The sequence below is a fragment of the Chrysochloris asiatica genome, unplaced genomic scaffold (genome assembly GCF_000296735.1).
Source record: "Chrysochloris asiatica unplaced genomic scaffold, ChrAsi1.0 scaffold00079, whole genome shotgun sequence".
NCBI lineage: Eukaryota > Metazoa > Chordata > Mammalia > Afrosoricida > Chrysochloridae > Chrysochloris > Chrysochloris asiatica.
This window is the reverse complement of record NW_006408597.1, coordinates 12,974,182-12,985,809: the sequence shown is the minus strand read 5'-3', so window position 1 is coordinate 12,985,809 and position 11,628 is coordinate 12,974,182.

The window sequence follows — 11,628 nt, the reverse complement described above, 5'->3', positions numbered from 1 at the left end:
TTCCTTGCTATAAAACATCTACCTTTACATTTCCAACCCTCACAATCAGTCCTGATAACAATTATTCACTATTGTATCACAAGTGACCCATCTGTGTTTCATTTCATCAGCTCCGTCTAGACAGATTGGGTAGTACTCACTGGAGATTCTGCCCTCCTCCATGCCCTCTGGCTCTACGTTCCCTTTTGAAAGCTTGTAAGCCAGTCACTTCTTGCCTTTGTAGTCCCCCACACCCCCATTTTGGGTATCCAATGTCCAAGTTGCCCATCTCTGTCTACTCTGTGTGTATAGGGGGTGGGAATGATTCTTGCTGTAAAGATGTGTTCCCTCTTTTGAGTTACTGCATCCATATGTGTAGGTCAAGTTTCAACAAATTGTATCAGATTACTCATTTTTTTCCTCTTCTTTCTTCTCCTGGTTGAGCTCTGATCATCCAGTCATCGAAGCCAGGTCAAGTGGGTAACATCTGCAAGTGTGGGTGTTCTTGTGCATATGCCCTCTCTTCCTATCAGCTGGTAGCTTCACTCTTCACTCTAGTCTTCTGTGGCCATGCCACTGACTCTGACCCCAAGAGCCCCCAGGTCTCCCCATACTGCTGGCCAATCAGGTCTCCACCCAGGTCCACAGAAGCCCACTGAACATTGTAGGGCTTAGCTTTCCGCTTCATTGCTGCTTTTATCTCACTTCCCCCTATTGGTGATGAGTGTGGTCACCAATCAGAGCGTGTAGTTCCATTGAGTCTTAGTCTTGGAAGGGGGTTTGCACTGAGGGGACCCGACCACTTGCCTAGATGTTTCCTGGGCAAGCAACTTGTTTGTTCTTGTAGTAACAGTCCTCTATTGTTTTGCATTTTCCTGTAGGTCTTTCTTTCAAGAAGTATCTTCTGTTCTTCTAGCCACTCCAAGGCTGGTCTGCTCATCCTTTCAAGTGGAAATTTCCCATCTCTGGAGATCTGGATGTGGTTCAGTCTTCTACCTATAGTCTTATGTATTGCAAAGGCTCCACAGGAAGCCTCCTTCACTGGGCACGTTGTAGCCCCATTTTATCTATTCCAATCAGTTATAGGCAGAAGACCGACTTACAAACTTTCTATGGTGATATTTCTGGCTATTCCTTTCTCTTCACCTCAAGTGTCTATTTTATAATGGTATGCCAGGGAAACCAAGATTCAAAAGACAGCCAAGCTTATTAACATTATTTCCCCCCTTTTGCCCATTCCAACCATGTCTCAATCTCTATATCCCAGAGCCCTATTGTTCCAAGCTTGTGCATACTTCATTACTTACCTCTGTCCCACTTAGCACATGCAAACCTGCCTAATTGTTTTCCCATCTGCCTTGTTCTTCCTTTCCCCTCCCCACTTCCCTAGCACCCAAACTATTCTGTGACTATTCCCTACCCTGTGCTCCAACTTCCCCTCCCTCCATTCACCCTACCCCCCACATCCCAGTAGCCAGCAAAGATTCCCCTTCTCCACCCTTTAGTATGGGTTCTTTTTCTTAGTCTTTTACAGTACTGGTCTTAGGCAGTATTTCTCCTTTTGTGACTAATTTCACTCAACATAATGTCCTCAAGTTCAACCATGTTATGTGATAGCTTACTGCTCCCTTGTTTTTCTTCAAGGTAGCATAATATTCCATTGTGTGTATGTACCACAGTTTGTTTATCTATTCTTCAGATGATGAGCATTTAGGCTGTCTCCATCTTTTTACTGTAGTAAATAGTGCTGCTATGAACATTGATGAGCATATATCTACTCGTGTTATGGCTCATATTTCTGTTGGGTAAATACCAAGTTGAGGAATTGCTGGATCATAAGATATTTCTATTTCCAACTGTCTGAGGAAGTGCCATATTGCTTTCCAGAGAGTATGGACCATTTTGCAATCCCACCAGCAATGCAGGAGCATCCCAGTCTCTCCACATCCTCACCAGCATTTATTGTCCTCTACTTTTTTTTTATCTTTGCTGTTATTGCTGGTGTGAGATGATATCTCATTGTTGTTGTTGTTTGTTTCTTTGTTTAAAGTTTTTATTGTGAGGTTTACATGGGAGAACATCAGCTCTACACTAATTCTATCATATTTCTTTTCATTGCAATGATTACAAACCCCTCTCTGCATCATCAAATAACCAAAGAGTACACCATACAGGCCCGCCCCCTGGTCACCAGCACAGAGCCCTTTTCCCTCCTGGAGTCCAGTGTCCCCAGCTGCTCCACCTGTTCACATCATCGTCTCTATCTCCATTCCTGGGATCACTGCCTTTCTGGGTAGGGTCTCGCTCTCCATTCTTCTCACTTGATGTTCCCAGTGACCTTCGCTCCTGGGCTGCAAAATCAATCACTCTCTTCCTTTTGTTAAAAAACATCTACCTCTATATTTCCTACCCTCACACTCAGACCTGGTGGCAATCATTCACTACTGTACCACAATAGTCTTATTCCCATTTCCTTTTGCTAGTCTGGTCCCAACCGATTGGAAATTATTCAGTGGTGATTCTACCTTCCCCCTCCCTGTCTGGAACTAGATTCCCTCTTGAAAGCTTGTAAGCCAGTCATTTCTTGCCTTTATAGGTGCCCCCATTTTGGGTAGCCAATGTCTAAGTTGCCCATCCCTATCAACCCTGTGTACTGAGGGGGTGAGAGTGATCCTCACTGTAAATATCTGTTCCTTTATTTGAGCTGCTACATCCATAAGTATAGGTAAAGTTCATCAAATTGTAGCAGGTTACTCCTTTTTCCCCCTCTTCTTTCTTCTAGTCGAGTTCTGATCATCCAGCCATCGAAGCCAGGTCAAGTGGGTACTATCTGCAAGTATGGGTGGTCTTTTACATCTTCCTTCACTTCATATCAGCTGGATGCTTCACTGCCCACTCTAGTCCTCTGTGGCATGTCACTACCTCTGGGCCCAGAAGTCCCTAGGTCTTGCCATATTGCTGGCCATCCAGGTCTCCACCCAGGTTCACAGGGTTCTATAGAATGTGGTTGGGCTTAGCTCACAACTTCAATGTTGTTTTTTCCTCCTCTTCCCCTTATCCGTGACCAATGTGGTCACCAGCCAGACCACATGCCTGCTCATGTATTCCCCTTGAGTCTCAGTCTTGGAAGGGGGTTTGCTCTGAGGGGTCCTGATCACTTGCCTTGATAGCTCCCAGGAGAACAGCTTATTTGTTCTTGTAATCAGACTTGTTCTTATAATCAGTCAGACTGCCATTATTGTCTCAGATTTTTCCTGCTGGTCTTTCTTTCACGGAGTATCTTCTGTTCTTCTAGCCACTCCAGGCTGGTCTACTCATCCATTGCAGTGGAAATTTTCTACCTCAGTCAGTTCTGGACAGGGTTAAGGATTCCACTAATGGTCTTGTGCAATGTAAAGGCTCCACAGGAAGACTCTTTCACTGGGCAAATTCTAGCCCTCTTTAAGGTATTCCAATCAGTTATAGGCTGAAGACAGACTTAGAAGTTTCCTGTAGTGATAACTCTGGCTATTCCTTTCTTCCTGACTCAAGTGTCTATTTTACAATGGTAGGCAAGGGAAACCAAGAGTCAAAAGACAGCCAAGCATCTTAACAGTATTCCCCTCTTTTATCCCTTCAAACCATGCCCATATCCCTGTATTCTGGTGCTTTGTTGTTCCAAGATTGTGCATACATCATCATTTACCTATGTTCCACTTAGCCCATAAGGAGCTTTTTGTAGTGGTTACGAATCCGGCTGCGAACCACAAGGTCAGCAGTTCGAAACTACCAGCTGTTCCGTGGGAGAAAGATGAGGCTTTCTGCTCCCATGAAGAGTTACAGCCTCAGAAACCCTGTACAGGGTCGCTATAAGTCGGAACCGACTCCATGGCACATAACATCAACAACTTAGCCCATGCGAACCTGCCTAACTGTTCTCCCAGCAGCCTTGTTCTTCAATTAGCCTTCCCCTTGTGTGTTGCGCCCCCACGCACCCAAGCTATCCTGTGTCTATTCCCTACCCTGTGCTCTATCTTCCCTTCTCTCCCTCCCCTCCCCTCATCCCATACATCATGATGATCAGCAAATATATATATATATATATTTTTTTTTCCCCCTCTTTTAGTGTGGGTTCATTTTCTTACTCTTTTGCAATAATGATCCTATGCAGTATTTCTACTTTTGTGACTTACTAATTTAACTCAGCATAAGGGTCCTCAAGGTTCATCGATGTTATGTGGTGGCTTGCAGCTTCCTTGTTGTTCTTCAAGGTAGCATAGTATTCCATTGTGTGTGTGTACCACAGTTTGTTTATCCATTCTTCAGTTGATGGGCATTTAGGCTGTCTCCATCTTTTTGGTATTGTAAATAATGCTGCTATGAACATTGGTGTGCACATATCTATTTGTGCTATGGCTCAAATTTCTTGTGGGTAAATACCAAGTAGAGGAATTGCTGGGTCATAAGGTATTTCTATTTCCAATCTTCTGAAGAATCGCCATATTTCTTTCCAGAGTAGTTGGATCATTTTGCAATCCCACCAACAATGTAGGAGTGTCCTAGTCTCTTCACATCCTCGTCAGCATTTATTGTGCTCTACTTTTTTTTATCTTTGCTGTTATTGCTGGTGTGAAATGATATCTCATTGCTTTGATTTGTATCTCTCTAATGTCTAGTGATCGTGAACATTTCTTCATGTGGTTGTTGGATACCTCGATCTCTTTCTTGATGAAGTGTCTGTTCATGTCCTGTGCCCATTTTTTAATTGGGTTATTTCTTTTTCTTGTAGAGATGTTGTAGTTTCCTATATATTTTAGAAATGATTCCCTTGTCTGATGTGTCATTGCAAAAGATTTTTTCCTCAGTCTGTGGGTTCCCTTTTTACTCTTTTGATGAAGTCTTTTGATGCACATAAGATTTTTTTTTTTTTTTTTAGTATGCCCCACACATCTATTTTGTCTACTTTTGTTTGCATACTTTTCAAAATGTTTGGTAGTCTGTGTATTCCTTATATTAGAGCCTTCACATTTACCCCTATTTTTTCATTGATGACTTTCATAATTTTGGGATTCACATTTAGGTCTTTAATCCATGTTGAGTTCGTTTTTGTTTAAGGCATGAGATAAAGGTCTTGTTTCAATCTTTTGTATATCGCTTTCCCGTTCTGCCAGCACCATATGTTAAAGAGACTATCTCCTCCCCATGTAACATACTTAGGCACTTTGTCAAAAATCAGTTAGCAATCTGTGGATGGGTTAAATTCTGGATTCTCCATTCTGTTCCATTGATCAATGTATCTTTCATTGTACTAGTAACAGGATGTTTTGGCCACTGTAGCCGTGTAGTAGATATTGAAATCGGGGAGTTGAGGCTTCCAACCTTGTTCTTCCTCTTGAGCAGTGCTTTGCTTATCCTGGGTCTCCTTCCTTTCCATATAAAGTGTTTAATTGTCTTTTCCATAGCTTTGAAGAATGTCGCTGGAATCTGGATTGGGATTCCGTTATATGTGTATATTGCTTTGGATAGTATTGACATTTTCATGATGTTGAGTCTTTCTATCCAGGAACATGATATTTTCTTCCACTTTTGTAAGTGTTTTTTTAGTTTCTTGTAGTAGTGTTTTGTAAATCTCTTTGTATAGGTTCTTTGTTTCTCTGGTTACGTTTATTCCTAAATATTTCATCCTTTGGTCGGCTATTGTAAATGGTATTTCTTTCCTAATGTTTTTTCAGCACTGTCATTTGTTACTATAGAGGAATCCAACTGATTTTGGGATGTTGATCTTATACCCTACCATTTTGCTGAATCTTCCAATGATGTCTAGTAGCTTCTTTGGGGTTTTCTATGTATAGGATCATATCGTCTGCAAATAGAGAGAGTTTTATTTCCTCTTTGCAAATTTGGATGCCTTCAATTTCCCTTTCATGCCATATAGCTCTGGCTAATATTTCTAAAATAATATTGAAAAGGAGTGGTGACAAAGGGCATCCTTGTCTGGTTCCCATTCGCAGAGGGAAGGCTTTTAGTTTTTCTCCATTGCAAGTGATGTAGACTGTTGGTTTTGTATATATGCTCTTGGTTATTTTGAGGAATTTCCCTTCATTTCTACTTTGTTGAGTGTTTTTTATCAGGAATGGATGTTGGATTTTGTCAAATGCCTTTTCTTCATCAATCAATATAGTCATGTGGTTCTTTTCCTTTTTCTTATTTATATGGTGGATTATGTTGGTTGTTTTTCTAATGTTGAACCATCCTTGCAATGCTTTTATGAAACTCACTTGGTCATGATGTATTATTTTTTTGATGTGCTACTGGATTCTTTTGGCTAGGATTTTATTGAGAACTTTTGCATCTATGTTCATGAGGGATACTGGTCTACAATTTTCTTTCTTAGTGATGTCCTTCTGTGGGTTTGGTATGAGGGTTATGCTTACTTCATAAAAAGTGTTAGGAAGTTTTCCATCCTCTTGTATATTTTGGAATAATTTCAGTAGAATTGGTGACAGGTCTTCACTGAATGTTTGGTGGAACTCACCAGTGAAGCCATCTGGGACTGGACTTCTTTTGGTTGGGAGTTTTTCGATGACCTGATCAATTTCTTCTTTTATTATGGGTCTGTTCAAGTTTTGTACTTCACTCTGTGTAAGTTTAGGTAGGTCATGTTTCTCTAAAAATGCATCCATCTCTTCTAAGTATTAGAATTTGTTGGAATACAACTCTTCAAAGTATTCAGTTATTATCATTTTGATTTCATTTGATTCCGTTGTCACATTGCCCGTGTGGTTTCTAATGTGTGTTATTTGTGTCTTCTCCCTCTTTTCTTTTGTTAAGGTTGCCAATGGTTTGTCAATTGTATTAATCCTTTCAAAGAACCAGTTTCTTGTCCTGTTGATTTCTATAGTTTTTCTGTTTTCCATCTCATTTATTTCTGCTCTTATCTTTATTATTCCTTTTCTTTTGGTGACTGTAGGTTCCCTCTGTTGGTCAGTTTCTAATTGTTGGAGATGCTGTGTTAATTTGTTAATTTTGGTTCTTTCTTCTTTTTGGATGTGTACATTTATTGCAATAAATTGTCCTCTCAGGACTGCTTTCATCATGTCCCAAAGATTTTGGTATGTTGTGTTTTCATTCTCATTTGTTTCTAGGAACATTATGAATTCATGTTTAATTTTTTCTTTTACCCAGTCACTTTGCAACAGGGTGTTGTTCAGTTTCCATGCATTCGACTTTATTTCCTTAGTCTTCTTGTTGTTGATTTCTAGTTTTATAGCATTGTGGTCTGAAAAGATGCTCTGTAGTATTTTGATGTTTGTAAATTTATGGAGGCTTGCTTTGTGACATAACACATGGTCCATTCTGGAGAATGTTCCATATGCCCTGGAGAAGAAAGTATATTGTGCTGCTGTTGGGTTGAATGCTCTGTACACATCTATGAAGTCAAGTTGGTTGATTGTGCTGTTTTGTTCCTCTAACTTTGTCGAGTTTCTTTCTCATTGTTCTGTCCCTTTTTGAAAGCAGTGTATTAAAATCTCCAACTATAATTGTATATTTACCTATTTCTTTCTTCAATTCTAGTAAGGTTTGCTTCATATATCTTGGTGCTTTTTTATTGGGAGCATAGATATTTATTATGATTATGTCATCTTGCTCAATTGACCCTTTGATCATAGGATAGTGCCCTTCTGTATCTCTTATGCTGGTTTTTGTCCTAAAGTTTACTTTGTCAGTAATTAGAATGGCCCCTCCTGCTTGTTTATTGCTGCAGTTAGTTTGGTATATTTTTCCATCCTTTAACTTTTAGTCTGTTTTGTCTTTGTGTTTAAGGTGTGTCTCTTACAGGCAGCATATTGAAGGGTCTGTTTTCTTATCCAGTCTGCCACTCTCTGACTCTTCACTGGTGCATTCAATCCATTGACATTCAATGTAATTATTGATAGGTATGAATTAATTGCTGCCATTATATTAATTTTTTGTAGTGCTATTCGCTCCTATGTTCTGCATGCTTTCTTGTGCTGAGTTTGTGGGTTTTGTGCTATTTCTTGTCAGTTTCTTCTTAATTTTCATGTTTGCTTGTTCTGCTTGGAAGTTAATTTTTATGGTTAGTTGTGAAGAATTAACTTTCTTTGGGGTTACCTTATAGTTTATTAACTTTTCTCTCCATTTAAGAGAATCTATTGTATCCTGTAATCTACCTGACATCCTCACCACCTGGATCTCTGTTCCTACATTTGTCCCTTCTTTGACATTGCTATTATTTTGATCTTCAATTGACCTCCCAGCTTTTTTGAGTTCATTGTAGTTTTGTTCTGTTCTGTTGATTGAGTTTCAGGTGGTGTTGCCATGCCTATAAATCTCTGGTTGTTGTCTGTTCTTCTTAGTTTTCAGTCCAAAGAACTCCCTTTAGGATGTTTTGAAGTGCTGGATTGGTTTTGACAAAATCTCTTAGATTCAGTTCATCCTGGATTGTTCTCATTGTGCCATTGTATTTGATTGATAGTTTTACTGGATAGACGATTCTTGGTTGACAGTCTTTTTCTTTTAGGGTTTTGTATATGTCTCCCCAGTGCCTTCTTGCCTGCATGGTTTCTGCTGAGAAGTCAGACTTAATCTGATTTGCTTGCCTTTGTAGATGACACTTTTCTTCTCCCTGGCCGCTTTTAGGATTCTCTCCTTGTCTTTGACTGTAGAGCTGGATTATTATATGTCTTGGTGACTGTCTTTTAGGATCTATCCTTCCTGAAGAATGTTTGGCTTCTTGAATGTTTATCTTCTCATCTTTCAAGAAGTTAGGGAAATTTTCTTACAGAAGCTCTTCAGCTATCTTCTCTGTGGACTTCTCTGATTCTTCCAGTTCTGGAATGCCAATAATTCTTAAGTTGTTCCTCTTTATGTTATCCAGCGTGAATCTTGGACTCTCTTCAGATTTTTTTATCCTTTTATCTGCTTGCTCTTCTATCTTAGCAGTATTGGGAGATTTGTCTTCCAGCTCACTACTTCTGGTTCCCATCTCTTCTATTCTTGTCCTTTCCCCTTTTGAGTGTATTGTCCATTTCTGATATTTTATTATTAATCATCTGGACTGCTTTTTGCAGGTTTTGAATTGTTTTCAATGTTGTATCAATCTTGTTTGATTGCTCTTGTAGTACTTTCCTGACTTCTTCCTTGTTTTCCTCCACCCCTTTTCTGAGCATTTGAATTTGTTTACATATCATTCTTCTGAATTCCTTCTCAGGCAAATCCAAAACCTGCTCTGCCTCTTCTGGTGAACCTTTGTTTGTTTCCAGCTCATTTGTCTCAGTTACTCTTTTCTGGTTTTGGACATGTTTTGAGATCTTTTGTTGTTTTTTGTTTTTCATTTCCAGTGGTTATGTGGGTTTTTTAATGCTTAAATGAATGTTTGTTGTTGTGTTACTAAGCTTACTGGGTGTTTCCTGGTGGATATAATCAGGAGATAGGCTTTCCTTTTTGCATGTAATGCTTTGTAGCTGTTATTAACTCTTGTCTAAATGGTAGAATATTATGGGTTGTGCTTGTAGCTTGGCTAAATGACCACGATTGCTGACTTTTCTTGGGTAATGTAGGGAGAAAAAGTCCCACCTCCAGGAAAAATTTGTTATCAAAAGAACCAAGAGTGAAGCAATATAAAAGCAGAAACAAAAACCACCACTTTGAAACAAAATAAACTGTGGCCAATTGTCCATCCACCTTGCTACACAAGCAGTGTGTGTGCACTGTAGAAGCCTCCAACAGTTGTTGGCATTGTCCATGCATGCAGGCCCCTCCTCTAGTTCCCTGTAGAAGTGTGCAGATAGATATTAAGAAGTTAATGGGAGAAAGATTATCTACTGTTTTTGTCTCTTAAAGTCAGTTAGGTATCTGCATGTGCTCAGTGTAATTCTTGAGATAGTTGTGTCCTTCTATGTTGGGATTTTACAGATTGTTCATATATGGTTTGTCTGTCAGGCAAGACCAGGTTTTTTCTTGCTGTATAGGCCCAAGTAAAGGGTCCTGCACCAGTTAACTTTAGGGCTGGGACCAACAGGCTGACATCATAAACAGCTGCCAAACTCTTTCTCTTTATGTCATGGGAAAACTATGGGCTCAGCATTGAGCTTTTTTTTTTTGCAGGGCAGGGGGCGGTGCACACCCACCCTCTTGAAGGCATCTGGGCTGGGCAAAGAAGGCACGACAGAGAAGAGGAGGAAAAAATGTATAGAATCCCCTGCACCTTCTTTTGCAAATGTCACTGCACCGCTTTTAGCACTGGTTCCCTGTGTCACTCTGGCTGTAGCCCCACCCTCTGAACTCTGCCCAGGCAGCATAGCCTCAGAGGGAGTCCCATCTCAAGCATTTCCTAACTCGCAGTATTTTCATTTATATTGTGATTTTTTTCACTTGCGTGTGTGAGAAACTGACGCCCTATATCTTATGCTAGATCCAGAGCTATGTTGGTATTCCATTAGCAGAGCTTCTCTGGGTTTTCAATCCCTCCCCCACGGAGCCTTTCTTACCTGTTGCCAAAACCAAAAACTCTCTCATTGTTGTTTTGATTTGCATCTTTCTAGTGGCTAGTGATTGTGAACATATCTTCATGTTTCTTTACTGTCTGGATCTCCTCCTTGGTGAAGTGTCTGTTTATGTCCTGTGCCCATTTTGGGGGGTGGGTTATTTGTCTTTTTCTTGTAGAGGTGTTGTAGTTTTCAATATATTTTAGAAATGAGTCCCTTGTCTGATGTGTCATTGCAAAACATTTTTTCCCGTTCTGTGGGTTCCCTTTTTACTCTTCTAGTGAGGTCTTTTGATGCACATAAGTTTTAAATTTTTAGTATGTCCCAATCATCTATTTTTGTTTGTGTAGTTTTCAAAATGTTTGGTAGTCTGTGTATTCCCTGAACTAGAGCTCTCACATTTGTCCCTATTTTTTCTTTGATGGCCTTCATAATTCTGGGATTCACTTTTAGGTCTATGTGCTATCTCTTGAAATGGCTTGAACATCAACCATTTCTTTTAAGTACAGAGACTCTGTATTCCTTCCATCTTCTTTTGAGGCTTTATGCATCATTCAATATTTAGTCCATTGTTCCTGTTGTTAACTGCCATTGAGTCAGTTCCGACTCATAGCGACCCTGTGTAGGGTTTCTGAAGAGCAGCTTGTATATTTGAACTATTTACCTTGTGATTCAAACTGACCTTATGGTTTAGTGCATTATCCTGCAGCACCACACCATAGAATCCTTCAATATATCAAGTTGAGGCTTGAATTTTTCCTTTCGTTCTTTCAGCTTGAGAAATGTTGCCCATGTTCTTCCCTCTTAGTTTTCTAATTCCAGGTATTTGTACTTTTTGTTAGACTATTTCACTTTTTCCTCCTGAGCTGCTCCGTGAAATTTTCAGTTCAGCTCTTTTATTTCCTCATGTCTCTTATTTGCTTTAGCATCTCTACACCAGAGAACAAGTTTTAGAGTCTCTTCTGACATCCATTTTGATCTTTTTCTTCTTTCTTGTCTTCTCAATGGACTTTTCTTCCTGTATGATGTTCTTTTTTTTTTTTTTTTATGTTTTGTTGTGAATTGTGTGATAGTTTACATGGGAGAACATTAGTTTTACATTCATCCTATCCTAGATCATTTCATTGCCATGGTTACAATCTCCTCCGTGCATCATCACCCA